The following is a 22395-nucleotide window of genomic DNA, read 5'->3' on the forward strand; positions in this document are numbered from 1 at the left end:
TTAGCCAGGCGTGGTAGCAGGTGCCTGCAGTCCCAGCTACTCGGGAGGCTGAGACAGGAGAATGGCGCGAACCCTGAACCCGGGAGGCGGAGCTTGCAGTGAGCCGAGATGGCACCACTGCACTCCTGCCTGTGCGACAGAACGAGACTCCGTCTAAAAAAAAAAAAAAAAAAAAATTACAAAAATCATTTTTGCAAATTAGAGGAGGGTTTTTTTTTATGTATATTTTTGTGGAGGTCACTAGAATCTGGAAGTGAGTTTCTTCCAAACTTCAGAGGACCTCCCTCCAGATTTTGGTACACCCTAGTAAGTAAGCTTCTTAAGAATCCACTGCGAGGAGAAAGATATTGACAGGAGTATGGTGCACACATGCACTATAACCACTGCTAAAGACTGGTCTCTGTACACTTGCTTTATTGTTTCTCCTTTGTTTAGATTCCTAGCGGTGAACATGCCTGACTGAGGGATGGGGCACATTTTTGAGGCTTCTGATGAGTAATACAAAATTGCCCTCCTGTAAAGTTATAACAATTGAAACACCCACCAACAGCATTTGAAAGTGACAATTTCCAAAACCCTCCCGTTGACCAGATTTGTTTTTAAACAATCATATCCCCATAGGGCCATAATTTTTTTTTTTTTTTTTTTTGAGACAGTCTCACTCTGTCGCCCAGGCTGGAGTGCAGTGGCGGGATCTCAGCTCACTGCAAGCTCCACCTCCCGGGTTGACGCCATTCTCCTGCCTCAGCCTCCCGAGTAGCTGGGACTACAGGCGCCCGCCACCTCGCCCGGCTAGTTTTTTTGTTTTTTGTTTTTTGTTTTTAGTAGAGATGGGTTTCACCGTGTTAGCCAGGATGGTCTCAATCTCCCGACCTCGTGATCCACCCGTCTCGGCCTCCCAAAGTGCTGGGATTACAGGCTTGAGCCACTGTGCCCGGCCATAAATTTTTAAAATAGCTGAGCTATTGATAAAGCACATCTGGAAAAAAAAAAAAACCAGGAAAAATTCAAACAATAAATGCTAGATTTTAAAGCATCTGTTTTCAAATACAAAATGTAAAACTTAATGATACCAGATACCAGTAGGCTGAACTTAACAGAATGACTTTAGAAAATCCAGTGATAACAGACTTTAAAAGGTACCAAGCTAAGATGTAAAACATTGCACCTTTGTTTGCCTGTCTGGCTTAAGAGTTTGGGTTTTAATAGCAACATGTTCTATTTTTCTAACAAAAAACTCATAAAATGGTATGTTCTTTCAGATTGTGTAAGTACTGTCTTATAGCTAACATGGCAATCTGAAGTTCTTAAAACTCCTTTAGATAATCACTTATTCAACAAACATGTGACTATAGACTAGACACTGTTCTAATGCTAGGGACACAGTAGTAAATCTCACAAAAGTTCCTGCCCTTGAGGAGCCGCTGGTTCTAGAGAGGAGTTCAGAACCCTGCAGTTAAGAGTCCAAAAATCATGGTTACACTGCCAATCAGGACGCCTGGATTATTTGGCAAATTATAACACCACCTCTAGGTCTAAGTTTCTTTATCTTAAGAAGCTGACCAGATGGATCTGAAGGGCCTTCCAACTTTCCATCAAGTTATCTGCTTCACTTGATTTTTGTTTGAGTGCTTAATTTTCTATTATTCATAAGAGCTTTGCATTTTAAGCTCTATATAGTTTTTCCACAAAATCAGATTCTCCCAAAAGAACAATTTTACATTTACAGTAAAATTGTGATCCAGGCAACTTCAAGGAATTAAGTGTATGATGAAGTTCCAGTTAGAAGAAAATGTATGCTCCTAACTTTAACTGTTTCTATGGAGATGTTTCTGCAATGGTCTTGCCTCTTTCACCTTTAAGGCAAGAAGCATGGCATGACTGTGGGTCTCCAGGCCTGTTGCACGGAAACAGCTGGCATCCTGTCCCCACGTAGCAGGCGCCTTAGTGCTTACCGTGGCACTTGGGTGTCCACAGGGGCTGCAGCCTAAAGTCCTGCTGGTGATTCCCACCTCTCTCCCACTCACCTTACCTCCAACTCAACAGGTACAACAATTCTGCCTGAAGTCTACATCTCACTGCCCCATTAGCATTTCTGTCACCTCTTGTTATTTTCCACCAGATGTTCCTGCTACCACAATTCAACAGTCTTCAGATTCAGGGTGTCTTTGGAGAAGCCCACTTTCGGGAGAAGTTAGAAGAAGGTATTGCAAGAGGCCTCAGTATTCCAAGGCAGTCTCTGGAAGAGCACCGCACATACACTTTAGGTAGTGATATCACCGCCTTGTGGCCTCTAAGGATACTGCCGCTTAGTAATATAGATACATATTCCCCACTCTAGGCATATACAATGATTCCAATTCTTTCTCTGTATCTTCCTTATAAACCAGAAGAATGATTGGAAGCCAAGATTTTCACCTCTGTGCAAAAGTATAGAAAAAAATACACCTACCAGAAGTTTCTCCTCAACTTCCAACATGAAAACGTAGAACAGTATCTCCCAAACACAAGCTTTGCTCCCCTGAGCAGTAACAGCAGCAACATCCTATAAGAATGCATGTGTTGTCATTTTAGACAACGTAAGACAAATTTGCAATTTCCATTATTTCACAAAAGGAAAGGTAAAGGAATTGGTGAAAATACTTTAACTCAGGCATCTAAGCCTCTAAATTTACCCCAACTGGAAGGTGTTTCTACTCTTTTACTGAAGAACTTTTGCTGTATCAGGACAAAAGGACATAGGCCTCTTTACTGAAGAGTAAGGATCTAAAGAACCCTCCTTTACATATAACTTGCACAGAACTTAAGAGAAACAGTTGGAAATAAAATTGTCATAAGTAGGAACAGCTTATTATGCTAAGGTATTAATTGCTTAAGATAGGAAACAAAAAAGTTAAAAACCATCATCCTGGAAGACCACAACACTTCTAATATGGAACAGGAGTCCAAAAGACACAGTCAAGAGAAAGATGTAGATTCTTATTAGACATCTATAACAACTGCTTGGCATAAAACTCATTTCCCAAGTTTTCAATTATTATTTAGAATAACAGATTAGAAGTTGGGAAAAGGAAATGCCACAAATTATTGATATTCCCTATAGGGCAGGCACACATTTCTCCTGTGAGAATAAAAGTACCTACATATATTTTATCTACTCATTAGTCTGTCATCTGGCCCAAAGAATTAAAACATTCAATACACACACACACACACACACACACACACACACACACACACACACACACGGCATCTTTGAAATCTTACACTTATACAAATGGCTATTACACAGAAATAAAAGATAAAAATATTCATCTTACTGAAAATCTCTCATGAATCACTATAATTTACTAAAAAGGGTTTGTTTTTAAGGTTTTACACTTGAATTTCATGGAAGAGCAGTCAAGTGTAATCGACTTAAAGCAATATTCCAACTAAAGTGATAATTTGAAAGAAAACTGATAACAGTATAACCAATTGCCTATGTCAAAGGCCAGAGCCAAGCTGGAAAACTAAAAGACTCCCAAATCTAAGTATTTTGACCAAAAGCAGGTAAGATTATTTTGTAAATTCTCTAAGTATTCATTTACTCAATAACTATTCATAGCCCACTATGTGATGAAGATGGTTCCTGGTGCTGCAAATACAATGGGTAACAAGCAGATGTGTTCCTAGCCCCCTGGAGCTTCCAGCCTATAGAGGAACTCCACCACTCACATCTTTCCCATTTCTGTAAACATTTCTTGACATATGCAACACATATGGGCATCAACCCCAGCCCACTCCTCTCCTGCCTGCAGCTCTCTCCTTTCCTTTCACCGACACCAGCCACAGAGGCGGTCCTCTGTCCCTCAGGTATGCAAGGCTCAGTCCTGCTCCAAGGCCTTTGCACTTGCCCTTCCCTCTGCCTGAGCCACTCTTCTCTCAGATCTCCAAAATCATAGGCTTCTTCCCCTTCATTCAACTCTCAGCTCAGACTCCTCCACCCCAGAGAGGCTTCTCAGGCCACTTGAAGTAAAACAGCAGCCCACATCCTGTCCCATTCTACCATGCAACCCTGCTTTCTTTCTTTTGCAGCACTTAGCACTATCTGGTCACTATCACTTATTGCATCTTTGCTTTTTATTCATCTCCTTCACTGAGATTATAGCAGGGTCTGTCTGTCCTGTGCAGTGCCATAATTTAGTCCCTGGAAAGTTGTCTGGAATATTAACAGATGCCCAATAAATACCTATTTAAGAACAAATACACACAAGGTTAGCAGTTTTGTATCACAACAGGTACCAAATAAAAGGCAAGAGAATGCCTTAAATTCTAAGGGGTGTTTGCACCATTTAAACTATATATATATATTATATACGTATATGTTTTAAAAGATCATCATAGCTTACACTAGTCCTAAAAATAGCCCTCAAAAATAAGCATAATGAAAATACTAAAGCTCAACACTGGCTAATGTTCAAGCTGTATAATGTATCAGGCTCAATTCCTAGCATTAGCATTACTTTTATAATTTACTCTTTTTCAAAAGCATGCTGACAAGAGACCCCAATTTTTTCATTTTAAAGAAAAGAGCTAAATATTTTTAAAAAGCATCCATTCCCTTAAAAGTTGTTGTTAATCCTATCATAAACTATAAAATTTGTAACATTATACTAACATTAAAATATAAGATACTGGTGATAATCTACAGAAGGCAGGGATCTGAGTGCCTAATGCCAACCAAATTTTATGAAACATAAACTACCCTCATCTTCAATTTAATCAAAGGTACAAGCTGCCTCTCTATGTTCAAAAATATTTAAACACTTAAGAATTTTTCCTACAGATTATTCTTTAAAATGTGTATCTGTTCCTTCTTTTCTTTTGTTGAAACAAAGAGCCAAGTTGTTACCCAAGGAATAATGACTTTAGTTACTGACCATCATGGCTCCCACTTCATAGCAAAGATGCCAAAGACTCTTATGGATTACTGTGAAGTTATATAGAAGCAAACGATGCACGCTGGGGAGAAGGCACATTTATTTCCTGGAAGATGATATAAACAAATGACTACTCCCTTAGGCCTTTGGGAATAACCAAATCCACTTAAAAACCTCAAAAACTAATGCTTTACAATTTCATAGCAAATTATTAGAAACAACCTACGTATATCACAATAAAGAGGCTAAATAAATTATGGTCCATCCCTAATGGAGTACTCAGCAGCTGTTAGAGAATGAGGCAGGCTCTCTCAGATACCAATGGAGACTGCCATGATTTAGTACTCTGGGGAGGGAAGAGGGACAGGGGGACCTCATCTTGGGGAATACAAACAAAAAGAACACATACAAAATGTTTACACATACAAAATGAGCATAGGCTATCTCTGGAAAGACATACACAAGGAGCCAGTAGCTGTGGAACATGATGAGAGAGAGGTATACTTTCTACTCTGTATCTTTTATATCTATTGAATCTTCTCCATTGTGAAAAGATTACCTGCTGCACAATTAACATAAGAATAATGCATACTATTACCAACATATTTGTCAAAGATGACCATTCAGAAGCAAATTTTTCAAAAATCACAAAAGTTTTGCTCCTTCAACAACAGAGTCCCTGATTCTCATTCCCCAGAAGAGAATTCAAGTCTCCACTAATCAGAGGCTTGCTAGTGATCTCACCTATTACAAAGCAAAGAAGTCTCAATTCAATTCTTGGAGAGGAAATAGCTGCTCAGACCAACTTGAGAACACATCATATATTTAAATTGATCTTGCAACTGACTCCCTAATGAAGTTTCCAAATGAACAGTTGCACCCGACTATAAAGCAGAAAGTCAACGTAAAAGACAAGTAAAAGAACGGTCTCATGCTTTTAAAAACACATTATACTTAGGTTTCCTTTTCTCTGCCAGGCTTAGACAAGAAACCCTCTGGCAATAGTGAAATGTAATTTCAGATCTGTGGCAAAATAATCATGTAAGGGGAAGGGCAAGTAGCATTTGCGCTGAAAAAACTCCTTGGTTTATCCACTTGTGAAAAGGAAAGGTTTGCTTTAAATTTAATTTCTATACCATTTCTGGACCCCTGCCTAAACGATACTACTATATCACATTAATCTTACTTCAAGCAAATAACTTTTTAAAATTAAAAACTAATCTGAAACTGAACACGAATCGGAAGGCAAACTTCAAACTGAAACTTTTCTGTTGAAAGAATGTATCTTTTAAAGACACATAAAAAGAAATGCAAAGAACCGATTTCCATATAAATGCCATTCAATAACAGTGCAGGTTATAACAATATTTGACTGCACTAAACACATTCAAAAAGGAACACAAAGATACCCAACTGCAAATAAAAGACCTCATATATTTTTGGTGGCGGAATGTGGGGGGGGGGGGGGGGGCAAAATCTCATTAATTCAGATTAATCATGTAAATTCAGAACACGTGATGTGCAGTTTTGCGTTGCTCAGAACTCCTGAATCCAGCTTTGTGCTTTTACACAACATAACAGAAATGGCATCTTTCACAAAGCCTAACTTTGACCTCCAACACTTTAACTTTGGATTTAACCAGTATATCACCTTCGGAAGTAAGCACATGAAAATACAGGTAAGTCAAATGCACTACGGATACAGAAAGGACGAGGAACAGGTTTAAAGAGGAGTTGAAGCACAGGGGCACGAAATCACCTGGCAGGTCACCTCTCCAAAAGAAAAACATTTCAAGCTCCCTCCCATCCCCCAGGTAACCTCTGGCCTCACAACTCACTGCCGCGCGTGGGGCAGAAGTTCTGGGTGCTAGAGTCCGCGCCCCCCGGGACACGAGGGTGACCCAAGGGCGCGCGGAGAGCGGCGGGACCCGGAGCGGCGCTCTTCGGGGTCACTCCCCTAGGACGCTCCGCAGAGCCGGGAGCGCTGCCCCACCCCGCCCAGGCCGCCCCTGGGGACCCCGCTCCGGGCTCCGCGGCTCTCCTGCCCCGCGCCGCGCCCACCCGCCCCCGGCACTCACGGTACGCTCCCGCGCCGCTATCTTGCCATCCCTGGCCGCCGGCTCTGTCGCCTCGGCCGCCGCCCTGGGGCTGCCCAGAGCCCACAGCCGCCCGGGGGCAGGAGCCGCCAAGGAGGGGGCCGGGCACAACCCGCCGCCGCCGTCTCGCCTCCCCAGTGCAGGCGAGAGGCTGCTCTAGGCGGCCACGGGCGAAGGGCGGCCCGCTCCGCTCTGCGAACCCCGCGGGCCGCCGCCGCCGCCTCCAGAGCCGCCCAGAAGCAACACTAACGGCCACCGCCACGGCTGAGTCGCTCCAGCCGGGACTGCGGCGCGCGGGGGCGGCGCCTGCACGCCGCTCGGCTGGGGGCGCAGCGGGCCCGGCCCCGCCCCTGACCCGCCCCTGCCCCCGGCCCCGGTCCCGCCCCAACCCGCGCGTCCCCGCCGATCCCCGACCGCGCGCCCGCGCGCCCGCGGGGCTGCTCCAGGCAGTTGGAGGAACGCGACCGCGCCACGGGCCCAGGACGCCAAGGGTGGTGCTTCCTCCGAGCCTCCGGTGGTGAAGCCGCTCTCAGAAGGTCATAGAAGCGCAGGGGAGAGCGAGGCGGCCGAGCCCAGGCAAATCCTCGCGAAAGGTCGAGTGCGCGACGGCCCTGCTGGGAGGACCGCGGCTCTCCGAATGCTGCCGCTGCAAACAGTGCCTTGAGGAGAGGAAAGCGCGGGACGGTGTTTCCGCCGCCTCTGTTACTACTGCACACACGAAAACCAGCTTCTGGGAGAGGGGGATGATTGTTGAGACTTTGCGAATTACCTAAACAGCCCAGGGCCGAGGCGCCACCGCTCGCGTCACCGCCCTCCTGCTGGGTGCGGGACTCCCCTGCCGAGAGGGCCCGCGGGCGCGCCGAGAATATCCTGGAGCCATCTAGTCTTGCCTCCAAGGCGGGGTGGGCTTATTTGTGCGGAGCAGAAACGGATCCCTTAATGGGGTGAGATTTTTCCTCCGTACATTGTTCCCATTTCCGCAGTTTCACTTGGCCTCGGTTTTCTTCCAGAGTAATGACCAAATGAAATTAGCTGGAGAGCGTTTGATGGCGCAGGATCACGGTCTGAAGATGTTTACGCTGTATGCCGGACGCGTTTGATGGTGTTCTCTTCGGCACAATTAATTTTGCAAAGTTAAGAAATGTGCCAGATAGAGCCCCTGGCACACAGTCAGGACTACAGACACACCTTGAGTAGGAAACCGGCTTGTTTGTTTCATCTGTGATTTATGTGATGCACCAGCACCAAGGCCAACGTGCTTTTTAAAGACCTTTGGATGAATTTCCAAAGCAATTTATAAATTGGCAAAATGAAGCTTGTTTTGTAAAATAACTCTTCCCTGTTGATCATGTAATTAAATGGGCAACAAAACACCTGAAAGTACATTTATTGAAAAGTAGACTCCCAAAACAAAAATATGTATTTCACAGCTAGATGCGGTCGCTATTAGTGTCCTAATGGCCAACTCCATCCATGTGTGTATTTTGAACACTAAAAACGCCTCCTGTTACCCCTAAGACCTTGTTTGGATAACATTTTTCTATTATAGGTACTTGAAACCAACCCCATTTGAGATGTTTACCCTTTTTCTTGAGTCCTTGATGGTTTGGGAAATTTATCATTATTCATATTGCACAATCCTGTCACTGTCTTTTCCATTAGGCACAGTGCCTAAGGTCCACAATATTTTTAGAGGCCCACAAAAAAAATTTTCTTTTCAAATCAGAAGGAAAAATATTTAGGTTTAAGAAAGTATTTTAATATAAATTAATATATTTGTTTTTGTACTAATACAATCTTAAGTATATATATATTTATATATTTAATATATATTAAATATATATATATCTAATGGAGTAAGGGGCTCAACGAAGGCAAAAAAGCCTAGGGCCTGATGTGGCCCTGTTGCCTGGGGTTGAAAAATCCCATTCCATGAGAAGAATTTAGTTTTAAGCATATTACATAAAAGGCTCGTTTCTGTGGCCTTGCTGTAATAGATAGATGGAGATTTGGAGTAGTGATAATGGCTAACATCCACCTGGTACACCATGTGTCCATTACCTCTTAATCCTCATAGCACACCTGTGAAATCGGTACTATTCTCATACTTGGGGGGTGATGCAGGTTTTGTGGGGCCTGCAATTTATGCAATTTGGGTGGTCCTCTTAAAAGCAAATACTGTGTATTAGTCCGTTCTCACACTGCTATAAAGAACTGCCCAGACTGGGTAATTTATAAAGGAAAGAAGCTTAATTGACTCACAGTTCCACATGGCTAGGGAGACCTCAGGAAACTTAACAATCATGGTGGAAGGAGAAGCAAGTACCTTTTTCACAAGGAAGCAGGAAAGAATTGTGAGCGGAGGAACTTGCCAAACACAAAACCATCAGATCTCGTGAGAATTCACTTACTATCATGAGACCCACGTAGGAAAACTGTCCCCATAATCCAATCACTTCTCTCCCCAACATGTGGGGATTACAATTCAAGATGAGGTTTGGGTAGGAGCACAAAACCTGACTATAATCACACAGCATGTCCAGGTTGCCCCAGCACCACCCAGTAGAAGAGAAAATGACAGAGGGAAAGTCCAAGCGGAAAGAAACCTCAGTCTCAGCTAATTGTGGTGACAAGATATTGCTTTTGCAAATTGTACATAAACGCATGACCAGGTGAATGTATCGCCAAGGCTCCTACCAAGGCCTGGAATGGAGGCCTAGAGAAGATGCCCGAAAGTTTATGCCGTGAGCCTCACAGAAGACCTACCTTCCATGTATACCCATTTTACAGGTAAGAAATTTAGGAATTTGCCGCAGCTTCTAAGGAACACCACATTCCTTACACCATACTGAGGTATAACTTGAAGAGTTGCAGTATACACACTGTTTCATGAGAAAAAACAGAGTTTATATTTCTGTAACAAAGCAAGAGCTTTAAATATATGTTAGCAATATTTGACCAGGCCATAACCCAGCTTAGGGCACCTGACTGCTGTCTGTGCTGTCAAGAATAAATTTTTCTTATCTGTTCTATAAAAATCTGAATTAATCTATATGGACTCCTGAAGGAATTTCATCTCAATTTCAATTCAATTTGACACTATTTTTACTTACTTTGTCATAGACCAGTCTATGTTGTAAATTCTAATTTATGTAATGTTTACTTTTTGCAGTTTCATGAAGTGTTGCAAAATAAGTATCAGAACAAGAACGTATTTTGTTTGATGCTTATATTGCATAATACAACGAGCCTTATCTCCATAAGTGTTTGTTGAATAAATAAAACAATGAAATAGAGTAAGTCACAAAACTAGAAGTAAAAGTGTAAGTTTTGTCACAAGTTAAAATTGAATGGGACTGAAGTAGCAAAATGTTGAGCTGTAAGTACTTGCTGGATAAGCAGAACTGATTTCTTAATTAATTATTTTGTGCTAAACATTTGTGATCTTCTTCCCAGCTACTGGCTCTTCTTTCTGTTTTTCTTTGATAATTTATTTTCTTTTTTGCAAATGCTATTGCATTTGAAATGCATCATTATATAGTAATGTTCAAATGAAACAAAAATCATAGTCACATCTGTAATGAAAGTTCTGGAAATGAAACGCGTTGTTTTTTGAACGGATCAATTACAGAAACAGCAACCTTGAGTTGATGGGAGTTTTTTTTTATTAAAGTACCTATATCTTGACCCTTAAACAGGCTTCTCTTTATGCATGATCTAATATATATAGTGTTTATCAGTCAGCAGGAGAAGATATGGCTATGTTCCTGGAATAAATTTTGGAAGCAAAAAAAAAAAAAAAAAATCTACAAATTAAGCATAGTTTATTAACCCGTGAATAATTGAAATGAGTGAAACTGTTTTTCATTTTAAGGCTGACTGATAAATGTAGACTTAAATTGGTTTATTTTGGAGCACAGTGTTGGACAAGATTCAAAACTTTAATTATATCCCTGTAACATGAAGACATTTGAGAGTAATCAGTTATTTTTCTCTAGATTTTATGTTCTTTACCCAAAGTGGTTTGGAATGCTATTTGAGAGACATGAAAAATATAGCAAAGACCATAAAAAATAGTATCTGCTCAAAATTCTGTTTAGAATATTCTCTTTTAGATGCAATGATTTCAGGGTGCTATGTCCAGTAATTTGCTAAATTATGTCTCTAGCTTGGCCCCAGCAGGATTGCATTTTGTCTTTTTTTTTTTTTTTTTTTCTAGACAGAGTCTTGCTCTGTCACCCAGGCTGGGGTGCAGTGGTGCAATCTCGGTTCACTGCAACCTCCGCCTCCCAGGTTCAAGCAATTATCTGCCTCAGCCTTCCGAGTTGCTGGGATAACAGGTGTCCGCCACCATGGCTGGCTAATTTTTATGTATTTTTAGTAGAGACGGGGTTTCACCATCTTGGCCAGGCTGGTCTTGAACTTCTGACCTGTAATCCACCCACCTTGGCCTCCCAAAGTGTTGGGATTACATGTGTGAGCCACCACGCCCGGCCTATCTTTTGTTTTATTTATACCATGCCTTCTTCCAAAAGGGACTTAAGGTGGTTTATTTACAATGAAAGACAAATATTTTTAAAAAAAAGACAAGTTGAAATTCTGGCTGAGACAAACAATAGTATTTGAGCATAAAACTGAGCCCAAGCTTCCTCATAGCAGTGTAATAGGGGAAATGAAGATTTGCGTAGCTCTCTTTGTCAAGTGGAAGGAGTCCTACAGTTTCATCAGGAGAAAGCCTTTCCTGACCCAGTCTCTGGGAAGAATTTGTCTTAAGGGTACTTATCTGAGCGATACTCACATATCTAAGTTAAGAGGGACACTACACAACAACAATTTTGGTTATCTTTTGATGGCATACAGAGCTAATTTTTTTTTTTTTTTTTGTGGTGATTAACTTCAAAATTGCTACTGTTGAAAGTAAGTAGTGAGACTCTTACCACAGTTGTTTTGTTTTGGTTTTTGTTTTCCCTAGCCTTTGAAGTCAAGCCAATGATGTTGTATCAATCTTGGTTTTCCCAGTTCCCTTCTCTATAAAAAGGGGTTATTAAAAGTACCTACCTCATAGGGTTGTAGAGATGACAAAATGAGTTAATTCCTATCCAACCACTTACTGCTGTATCAAATTTACTGTAGCCTTCGTCAGCCAAGGTATATTTGTCTATTTTTTCCTCCCCTCTTAGAAGTTGTCTTTTTGTAGACCATCTGAAATCCCTTTTGGAAGGATGCGTGCATATGTGCCTGGCACAAAGTAAGCAATAAATATTTGCTGTGAATGTTATCATTATTATGATTTCTACTACCACTCCTAAATCTATCAAAGCAAATACAGGAGCCTACTTTGGGAGTGGGGTGATGGTTAGGCAGTTCTAGCCCCCAATTGTCCTTACAGAGTAAAGCTTAGAGAATTATGAGGAGTATATTGGTATTACTGAGATACCCATAAAGCAGTCATTTTCTCTTTGGTTCCATTGTATTGTTTACCATCACCTCGTGTCCTCTATGACTTCACTTCACTGTTTAATTTGAAGAACATGAAGTAAGAACACTTTCCCCCGATAACCCCCTAACATTTGCTTAACCTCCTGGGTCTTGGAGACCTCTTATACTCTTGGGAGACTAAATGGCACAGCTGTTAAAGCCAACTCTGAGCCAAAAGCCCACTGTTGGGGATCCTGGGGGCACGGCAAATGTGAAGAGAGCCAGTGACAGGAGGGAGGGAGACAGCCCTAGCAAACCCTCTCTTTCCAGAGTGAACCCTGCCCGTCCACTCTGCTCTGCCCCCTCTCCATACGGTTGTCCCGATGAACTTCTATCTGATTGGAATCTTCGTTTCACATTCTTGTGCTTCCTATCCCTAAGGAATCTTCTTGTTTCCCTTCTTGCCTCTCCCATCTTCTCTTCCGCCTCCATCTTCACCTATACCTCACTTCTTAGCCCTTGAGCCTCCATCCCTTTACCTCTTCCTTTTGACTTCTTGAGCACTCTCCTCTGTCCCTGCTTTTCTTTCTTTCCCCTTATTCTTTATCTGTTGTCCAGAGTCATTTAGGGAGGCAAAGCAAAACATTTAAATTGATGCTACCTTCTTTCCATCCAGAAAGCCCATCATACATCCAGAATACTGGGCTAATATTCTCAGCTAAGCTAATGGATCCCACAAAAAAGCAATTTACTCCCTTTTGAGTGGTGATATTAAGCCCATTATTGAATGTATTCCTATGCTACTGCACTCAATGTGTTGCCAGAGGCATCTTGTGCGGATGGAGAAAGAAGCCAAAAGATTAAGGGATTGAGCTGAGGTCCAGCCAGGGGTGGTGGAGTGGTTCAAAATTGAACCCAAATTCCTTAAATCCTGAATATATTATTCTAAATAATGCACTTGATCCACAGCCTTCAATATTATGTACAAAACCAAAAGTCTAAAACTACAGGGGTGAATTTTTCTTTCCAGTTTCTGACTGTGAAGAATTTTCAGTGGTTACACATTTGCCAATAGGCATAATTCAAGGTCTCTGAAACACTGGGCAGCTGAAAAATAACTAGTCAGTTAAATAATTAATTTAAATAACAGTGATGTCCCCATGGTTTTCTTCGGGTACCTAATCTAGAACACTGCCTGGGTCTCATATCGGGAAAACAAAAGCAGCCATCACTATGGCAGCCCTGGTAAACACGGACATTTCTGTGGATGGTATTTCTACTGGAATTTAAGGTAACTGAGGACACCACTCTCAAAGGGAAAGTCTGCAGCTTGGAATTTTTTTCTGTGACACACCCAAGAAATCTTGTGTTTCTGGCTATTTTGTTCCCAGGGTCTTAGACTTAAAGGGCTGACAGAAACCTTGCCACTACCCTAATCAATGTGGTATCCCACTCAAACGTGAATTCACGTAGAATTCCATTCTACCCACCCAAGTGGTCTTGACCTGGACTATTCCAATAAGTCTAACCTGACTGGGTTTTCTCTTAACTTTAGAAAAGAGAAACATAGCTGTGCAGGTGACTCTCAGGTTGGGAGATTAATATTAATTGGTTATTAACATAAAGAGTCCCCGTGCTAGGCACTTTCTCTGTGTTTTTTATATGTAGGTATTAGTTTTACTTTACAGGTGAAGAGACCAAAGCTCAAAGGAGTGAAATAACAAAGATATGAACGCACCAGTCTGTTTAATTCCAAAGTCATCACAATTTATAATGATTTAGAAGATATTGACTAAAAATGGGGCTCAGAATTCATAATCACTAGAAAACATTGAACATTTATTAAGCATTTATGGCATGCCAGGTACTGTCTACCAACTCAGCCCATCCTCCCTACAACCCTGCAAGTTACAGGGAGGGTTGTCATCTCCACTTACAAGTCAGGCAAAGAGGTTCACTAACTTGCCAAAGGCCACACAGTTATTGACAACAGTGTGATTCAAACCATGGCAGTCTGGCTCCAAAGCCCACACTCCTCGCTCCTGGACCCTATGTTCCACTTCAGTGCTGGCCACTGAACCTTCTCCTACCGCTTCTAGTTTCAGGAGCTTCACTAGGATCTCACCTACACCACAGTGCCTTTGTGAGTGAGGCTTTGACAAAGTTGGGTTTTGACTGAGTGCTATCGAAGGCTCTTCTCAACCCAAAGGACATGCTCTGAATTCTGTCTTTCTTTAGTCCAAATGGCTCCTGTCCTTTGTCTCTGTTGGGTTGAATCTAATTCTTTCTCTCCTACATTCCTGTTTCAGGTTGTATTGCTCATTGAGATAGAGACTTGCTGTTTCCTGTGAGTGTTGTTTGAGTGCAGAATTGTGTCTCTGTAGGACCAGCCCATCCCCCTTGCCTACACTACTCTCTTCTGCTTGGAGACCCCATGATTGGATTTTTTTTTTTTTTTTGAGACTACTGCCCAGGCTGGAGTGCAGTGGCACCATCACAGCTTGCTGCAGCCTCGACCTCCTGGGTTCAGGTGATCCTCCCACCTCAGCGTCCCAAGTAGCTGGGACTACAGACACACCACCATGCCCGGCTAATTTTATTTTTTGTAGAGACAGGGTCTCATTGTGTTGCCCAGGCTTGTCTCAAACTCCTGGGCTCAAAGGATCCTCCCATCTCAGCCTGCCAAAATGTTGGGATTACAGGTGTGAGCCACCACACCCAGTTCCCCGTGACTGGATTCTCATTCTGCTACTCACCTCTCGTGGGTTACTCCTTTCTTCAACCTTAAAGTAATATATTCAAAACCACCAACAGCCGGGAGCATCCCTAGACACTTCCATTGGATTTAGAGAGTGTTATTTTTGTCTATGCCATATATATCTGTATGTGTGTATATATATATATTCTCTCTCTCTCTATATATATATATGTGTGTGTGTGTGTGTATATATATATATTCTCTCTCTCTCTCTCTCTCTCTCTATATATATATATATATATATATATATTTTTTTTTTTTTTTTTTAAGGCAGAGTCTCACTCTTTCACCCAGGCTGGAGTGCAGTAGTGCGATCTTGGCTCACTGCACCCTCCACCTCCTAGGTTCCAGTGATTCTCCTGCCTCAATCTGCTGATTGGCTGGGATTACAGGCGCCTGCCACCATGCCTGGCTAATTTTTTGCATTTTTAGTAGAGACAGGGTTTCGCCACACTGGCCAGCTGATCTCGAACTCCTGGCCTCAAGCAATCCATCCACCTTGGCCTCCCAAAGTGCTGGGATTATAGGTATGAGCTTTCATCTATATTTTGCACAGCAGTTTAGTAAGGAATTTGTTGAAATTGTACTAGACTTATATTCAGTATTGAGCCCTGGATGTTCAATACTTTATCTTTAGAAAGTAAAAATTTTCAGTTGAAGAACACAGCATATCAGTATTCCATTAATATAGTTGTCAGTATAACAGATATAACAATGAAAATTGTTCAATGACGATTCCTTTCCTACAAGTGGTAGAAATACAACCCTCACTAATTTAGGCAAAAAAGGAAGAGGGAAAGATCATGAAAAAGAATATTAAGTTCCAAATGGCAGCATAGCTATTGCCTAACTAATTTAGGCCAAAAGGAAAGGGAAAAAGGTCACGTAAAAGAATATAAAGTCCCAGATGGTGACACAGCTATTGGGGGAAGGTAAATTCCTACATGAAGGAAGGTGGGAAGGGCAGACAGTGCCTTCATATGTCCACAAAACATATGAAATGAGATGATGTATATGAGAAAGCATCAAGTGGAATTAAAGTATACTTCTGTCATCATTGTTGATTTTTTTTTTCTTTTTTGAGATGGAGCTTAGCTCTTGTTGCCCAGGCTGGAGTGCAATGGTGCAATCTCGGCTCACTGCAAACTCCACCTCCCGGGTTCAAGTGATTCTCCTGCCTCAGCCTCCCAAGTAACTGGGAATACAGGCATGGTCCGCCACGCGTGGCTAATTTTGTACTTTTAGTAGAGACAGGGTTTCTCCATGTTAGGCTGGTCTCAAACTCCCAACCTCAGGTGATCCCCCGGCCTCGGCCTCCCAAATTCCTGGGATTACAGATGTGAGCCACTGCGCCCAGTGCCATTGTTGATTTTTAAAACTCAGTATTCAACAAATATTTATTGAGTACTTAATACATATGCATGCTAAGGAAACAACAGTAAGTGACACAAAGCCCTTTGTCTTATGAAGACTCTTATGAAGCTTACATAGTAAGACTCAAAACATGGTCAGAATGTCCTTGATTAGCCTGAGTTGCCAAAAAAGAAACTGTTTTAAAATTAATTTTTCATTGCTTTCTGTCTTTCATTTTTTCTTCCTATCATAGCGCTAGATGAAGTTTTAGATATACATGCTTAAAGCCTGAGTATTTGATTTCTGAATGATTGAAGGTTAATTACAGCTCGTAAAAATATTAGAATTAACATAATATTCAGCCTAAAAGATATAGGAAATATATTGTTCCTTTGATTTTTAAATCTCTTTTAGTCGCTCAAAGTTAAGATAAAGTTTGCAGTCATATTAGTTGGTTTAAAATCAATATTTTCTTCATTTTAAGCATTTTCTATTTGCTATTCAAGGTAGAGAAAACGATAAAGGATCTTTTCTCCCCCAGCCACTAACACAGCAATAGATCTACATAAAAATTGTTAGTTCCCTTCTTTTGTATTAATATCTCTATACTCTTGTTCACTATTTTCTAAAGGCATTGAGAAGTTAATCAGAAGTTTATGAAAAAAGAGACTTTCTAATCAGAGAAGGTTGGGTAACACTGAGTTAAACAGCTTTATAAGTCACAGGCCATTTTAGAACCCTTAGTTCATTGTGGATCCTCAATTATAACAAAATGTAATGTAATAATATAATATATGGGAGGACACTTCCCAACATTCATTCTCCCTTTTCCTAGTAACAATGTCTAGATTGCCCTGTGGGAAACCACCCATCCCTCATGCTTAGTCCCTGAGTTCTGATGAGTCTGTCCCCCATTCCTGGCTTTAGAAATGTTCATATGACAGGTGACTCATTGATAAGTGTTAACAACCAATTCTTTAAAAAAAAGAAGAAAATCCTTAATTTGTAGCATTTGCCATTTTCCGTGGTTCCAGCATTTGCCACTCGTACCATGGCCAACTTCAAGCTACCAAGGTGAAATCACTGAACATGGAGTTGGGAAGAGAGGCACATCATCAACTCCTGGGAACCTGCAGTGCACAGTGTCAGAGATGACCCAGTCTAAGTAAATCAGACCATTTATCCCTCTGGGCCCAGGACTCAAGCCAGACCAGCTCCTTAGGTCCAATTCCTTCGATGTTTTTAAGAACTGTTGCGAAAGAGGCACCATCTTTCACTGCGTTCGTTGAAAGGAAGGAATTGGAACCAGTTCTGGTGATCCACTTTCCATGTGGTCTGTTTGGAAAGAGTCTGGCTGAGAATGCAGACCCTCCAAGAAGTGACTAGCAGAGCTGAGAGATGGAGAGAGACCAAATTCTGGAATCACTGTTCGAGTCCTTGGATCTTGTCCAGCCTGAACCTCTGGACATTGCTGTTACATGAGCCAATAGATCCCCTTCTTTCTCTGTCTCTCATTCTCTTTCTCCTCATCTCCCTCTCTTATCCATTATTTATTAATTTTTCTTTTATTAAACCTGTTTGGTTTTTATTTCATTGAAAGAATATGACCATTCTGTATTTCTTTTTTTTTTTTTTTAAGACAAGAGTCTCATTCTGTTGCCCAGGCTGGAGTGCAGTGGCATGATCTTGGCTCACTGGAATCTCCGCCTCTTGGGTTCAAGCAATTCTCCTACTTCAGCCTCCCGAGTAGCTGGGACTACAGGTGCACACCACCATGCCCAGCTAATTTTTGTATTTTTAGTAGAGCCGAGGTTTTGCCATGTTGGCCAGGTTGGTCTCGAACTCCTAACCTCAGGTGGTCTGCCCACCTCAACCTTGCAAAGTGCTGGGATTACAGGTGTGAGCCACCACCTGGCCCAACCATTCTGTATTTCAAAGAGCCTGCCATGAGCCTAATATTCCCCCAGAGCAACTTGGAAACTGCTATTCTAGCTCATTCTCTCCCTACACCTCACAGAGACTGGGTACTGTGAGTAACTGTCTTCTAAACATCTGATCTGACTGCTTTGTTGTAAAGGCTGTTCAGATTCAACCTATTCAAAATCGAACTCATATTTTCTTCTGAAAACATACTTCTCCTATGACTCTCATTTTCAATAACTCATGTACAAATTATGTGCCTGACCAGGGATATAACAGTGAAGATGATAAAGTTCTTGCCCTCATGGAGCCCTCATTCTAGAGAGAGAAAGAGACCATACGTAAACATGTAGGTAAATAATGTGCCAATGGCAACTTGCAATAAGTGCTTTGGAAAAAAAATTACGTGGGTTTAAAGGGATAGAGAATGACAGCGGTTTCTACGGTAAATGGAGTAGTTGGAGGAGGCCTTCTTGAGAAGGAATTTTTGAGCAGAGAGGGCTAAATGCAATGAGACAAGGGCCTATGAGAGTTTCTGGGAGACGAACAGGCACATGGTTGGCATGTTCCAGAACTTCAAGGAGGTCAGTGTGGCTGGAGTCCAGAAGCACAGGGAGGTTGGAGAGGTATCTGGGAGGTCAATTAGGTGGGATGTTGTAGGCAGGATAAAGGACCCTTGAATTTCTTCTGCACATGATGGCAAGATTTGGAGCATGAATCCCTCTGCCCCATGTGTGAGGAGTAGATTATAGGGGTCAAGAAGAGACACCACATTGAGGGGCTGAGTATAGTTAGTCAAGGGAGTGACCATGCTGGCTAAGACCACCCTCCTAGCTATGCTGGTTGGGCATGATCTTTGACTTTTTCTTCTCCTTCACTTGCTACATTCATGCATACATGCCCAACTGGGGGTTTTGTTTTTATAATGCACTTTACAGCCATCAGAAGCAGGTTGAGTGTCCCAGGATGCAAACTCTAGGACAGAGATTAGCGTGGAGGAGGTTTGTTGGGAGTGTTCTTGAGACAGAAGCTTGTCAAAGAGAAGGAAAGAAAGCACAACTGGGCAGAGAAAGAAGTTCAACTGCAATGTGGTGAGTTCTGAGGCTGAGATGGCCCTTCACAGCTGTCCTAAGCTGTGGTGAGAGTTAGGGGCCTTTACACCTGCAGTGATGATCAGTCATTCATGCCACCATCCCAGGAAGAGGTCATGACCTTGGCCAAAGGCCCTCTTTTGGCAGCATTCCCAGTGACTTGGATAATCTGATCATTATTACTGAAGGGGAGGTCTGGGCACCATATCGCAACATCCTGGGACCACATCACCCATTTTTACACTTGTCACTGAAACTGCCTTGATTTAATTCCTCATTCTTCCTGCTTAGATTATAGCCCACCATTCTATCTCGAGTTATACTCCAAAGTAGAAGTCAAGTTAGTCCTTATTGCCTTCACAATGACATTTAGACTCAGCATAGCATTGAGACTCTTCAAGAGCCAGATTTCATCTCCTACTGCAGGGGTCACCGGCCTGTGGCCTGTTAGGAACCAGGCTGCTCAGCAGGAGGTGACAAGCAGGTAAGTGAGCATTACCACCTGAGCTCCACCTCCTGTCAGATCAGCAGCAGCATTAGATTTTCATAGGAGTGTGAACCCTAGTATGAACTGCACATGGGAGGGATCTAGGTTGCATACTCCTTATGAGAATCTAATGCCTGATGATGTGATCTGAGGTGGAACTGTTTCATCCTGAAACCATCACCCCCACAACCCCACTCCATGGAGACATTTTCTCCCATGGAAACTGGTCCCTGGTGCCAGAAAGGTTGGGAACCACTGCCCTACTGCATGTCTTACAATCTGGGCAGACAAGCCTAATTGGCACACCCTAAAATTGCACTGTTGCTGGAACCTGAAATGTTGCCTTTCCACTCTATTAAAATTCTATTCTTCAAGGCTAGATCAAATTCTATCTCCTCTTTCCCAAGAATCTTTATTTTAATATTCATTTCATTCTGCCTAGAGTGTGTTGCTTATTTGTTAGCTGGGTAAGTGCAGTAATGAGGACCCCATCATTTTATTCCCCCTCAGTTCCTTACAGCATTTAACATGGTGGACTCCCAATCAGTGTCAGTTGACTTAGTCTGTTTCAGCCTTCATCAATGACTAGATGATACCCTGAGTGGCAGTATAGCAGAGGGGTTACCAGCAGAGATTCTGGACCCATACTATCTTGATTCCCTACCATTTAATAGGTCCATAACACTTAGATAATTAAGCATGCTATACCTCAACTTACCCATCTGTAAAATGAAGATAATAATACCACCCAGTTCTTAGGGCTGTAGTTAGGATTAAATCAATTTGTCTAGGTAGAGCATTTAGAACAGTGGCTGCTATTTAATAAGTACATGTAAGTGTTGGCTTATAAAGGTACCTAAAGATTATTTGGGGACCTGCCCAAGTCATCAGTTCCCAAGGTGGCCCATGTTCATCAAAACTCTCCCAGAAGAGAGTGCTGTTCTTGCTGAGAATCTGTGAAGAGGCCCTCATACAGTTCTTCTGTAGGAAAATATAATAGAGTTCTTGTTTTCCTCTTATGAGCATACCTTTAATGAGTGAGGATTTTCTTGCAAAACATTTTGGAATTCTGTGCTTTCCTGAGGCTCTTTCGGTCTGGACTTAGACTGTATTTTAGAATGAACATTATGCACTTTCCCAGTATTGCAAGAAAAAAAAAGTACAAAGCATCATATTTATAAGTGAATAGATTCATGGACACTTTAGAACTTAGAGTTCACCTATTGCAGGAGACAAGAAAACAAAGAGATTAAGTGGCTTGCCTAATTAAAGGACAAAGTTACTTAATAACGTTAGCCAATTTTTGTACGAAGATGCCATTTTTTCAGGATGTATAATTCAGACAAAAGTGATATAACTTGCTAAATCTCCACAGAACAAATAAAGGAACTCTTGTTTAATTTTAAGGCTATTGTGTTATTTAAAATTTATCCTAGATTTGGCGCAATACTTACTGGTCTTATAATTAATTACCTTTTCTCATGAGCAAAAATAGTTACCATAATTATTCATTCATTTGTGTATTCATTCATTACTCAAAAGCCATTTGTGAGTCTCTTTTATGTACGAAGCACTGAACTAAAAATTGGAAACTTTGAAAATGAATAAGCCCTAGTGTTCTGTGACTGGCTCACATCTGCCGAATCTGTGTGTCTCCTGAGTAGTCCAAATTTAAGCAACTTCAAAATGTGGGTGTAGGCTGCAACTCGATCTTCATCATCCAGAGGTTAAATATTGTTAGCCACAACATCAGTGATCAGATTCAGAGCCAAGGTGGAGCTATATACAACCAGTTATCATTAAGTGAGCATCGTTCTCTAGAAACAAGCAAATAATATGGACTGGTCAGCCGGGCACAGTGGCTCACGCCTGTAATCCCAGCACTTTGGGAGGCTGAGGCAGGCAGATCACTTGAAGTCAGAAGTTCGAGACCAGACTGGCCAACATGGTGAAACCGTGTCTCTACTAAAAATACATAAACAATTAGTCAGGGGTGTGGTGGGTGTCTGTAGTCCCAGGTACTCAAGAGGCTGGGGCAGGAGAGTCACCTGAACCCAGGAGGCAGAGGTTGCAGTGAGCCGAGATTGCACCACTGCATTCCAGCTCAAAAAAAAAAAAAAAAAAAAAAAGGCACTAGTCTCCTTCTCCTCCTTTCCTTTGCCCCTACTGATTGAGCTGTACAAAAGCCAGAAGAAAAAGATGACATTACAAATTTTGTAGCACAATGTCTTGTTATCGTAATGCAATATTAATGCAAGTATTATGTTTCTATGGGATGTTAAGTATAAAGTGAAAAAATATCCCATGGTCAATGAATTTGGAAACTTCTGGTTAAACAACCTTAAAAATG

At 41.8% G+C, this 22395-nt stretch overlaps 1 protein-coding gene and 1 long non-coding RNA gene across 5 annotated transcripts in view; one reads left to right on the forward strand and one right to left on the reverse strand.

Annotated features, from left to right (window-relative positions):
• The window catches only part of LIFR (LIF receptor subunit alpha), a 114476-nt gene that overhangs the window by 68590 nt on the left and 23491 nt on the right, over positions 1–22395 (reverse strand). For 2 of the 4 annotated variants that reach the window (XM_026455963.1, XM_026455962.1), the window contains exon 1: positions 7788–8119. The exons of 1 other annotated variant lie outside the window; for it this stretch is intronic. The gene's annotated coding sequence lies outside the window, so the exon portion shown is untranslated. Of the gene's footprint in view, positions 1–7000; positions 7305–7787; positions 8120–22395 lie in introns of those variants that run through there. One more of the 4 variants, XM_023216489.2, reaches the window with a different exon arrangement.
• The window catches only part of LOC111545503, a 107499-nt gene continuing 92552 nt past the window's right edge, over positions 7449–22395 (forward strand). Inside the window, exon 1 of the long non-coding RNA XR_002732481.2 lies at positions 7449–9808. This is a non-coding gene — a long non-coding RNA (uncharacterized LOC111545503). The remainder of the gene's footprint in view (positions 9809–22395) is intronic.

Source organism: Piliocolobus tephrosceles, chromosome 4 (genome assembly GCF_002776525.5).
Source record: "Piliocolobus tephrosceles isolate RC106 chromosome 4, ASM277652v3, whole genome shotgun sequence".
NCBI classification, from domain to species: Eukaryota; Metazoa; Chordata; class Mammalia; order Primates; family Cercopithecidae; genus Piliocolobus; species Piliocolobus tephrosceles.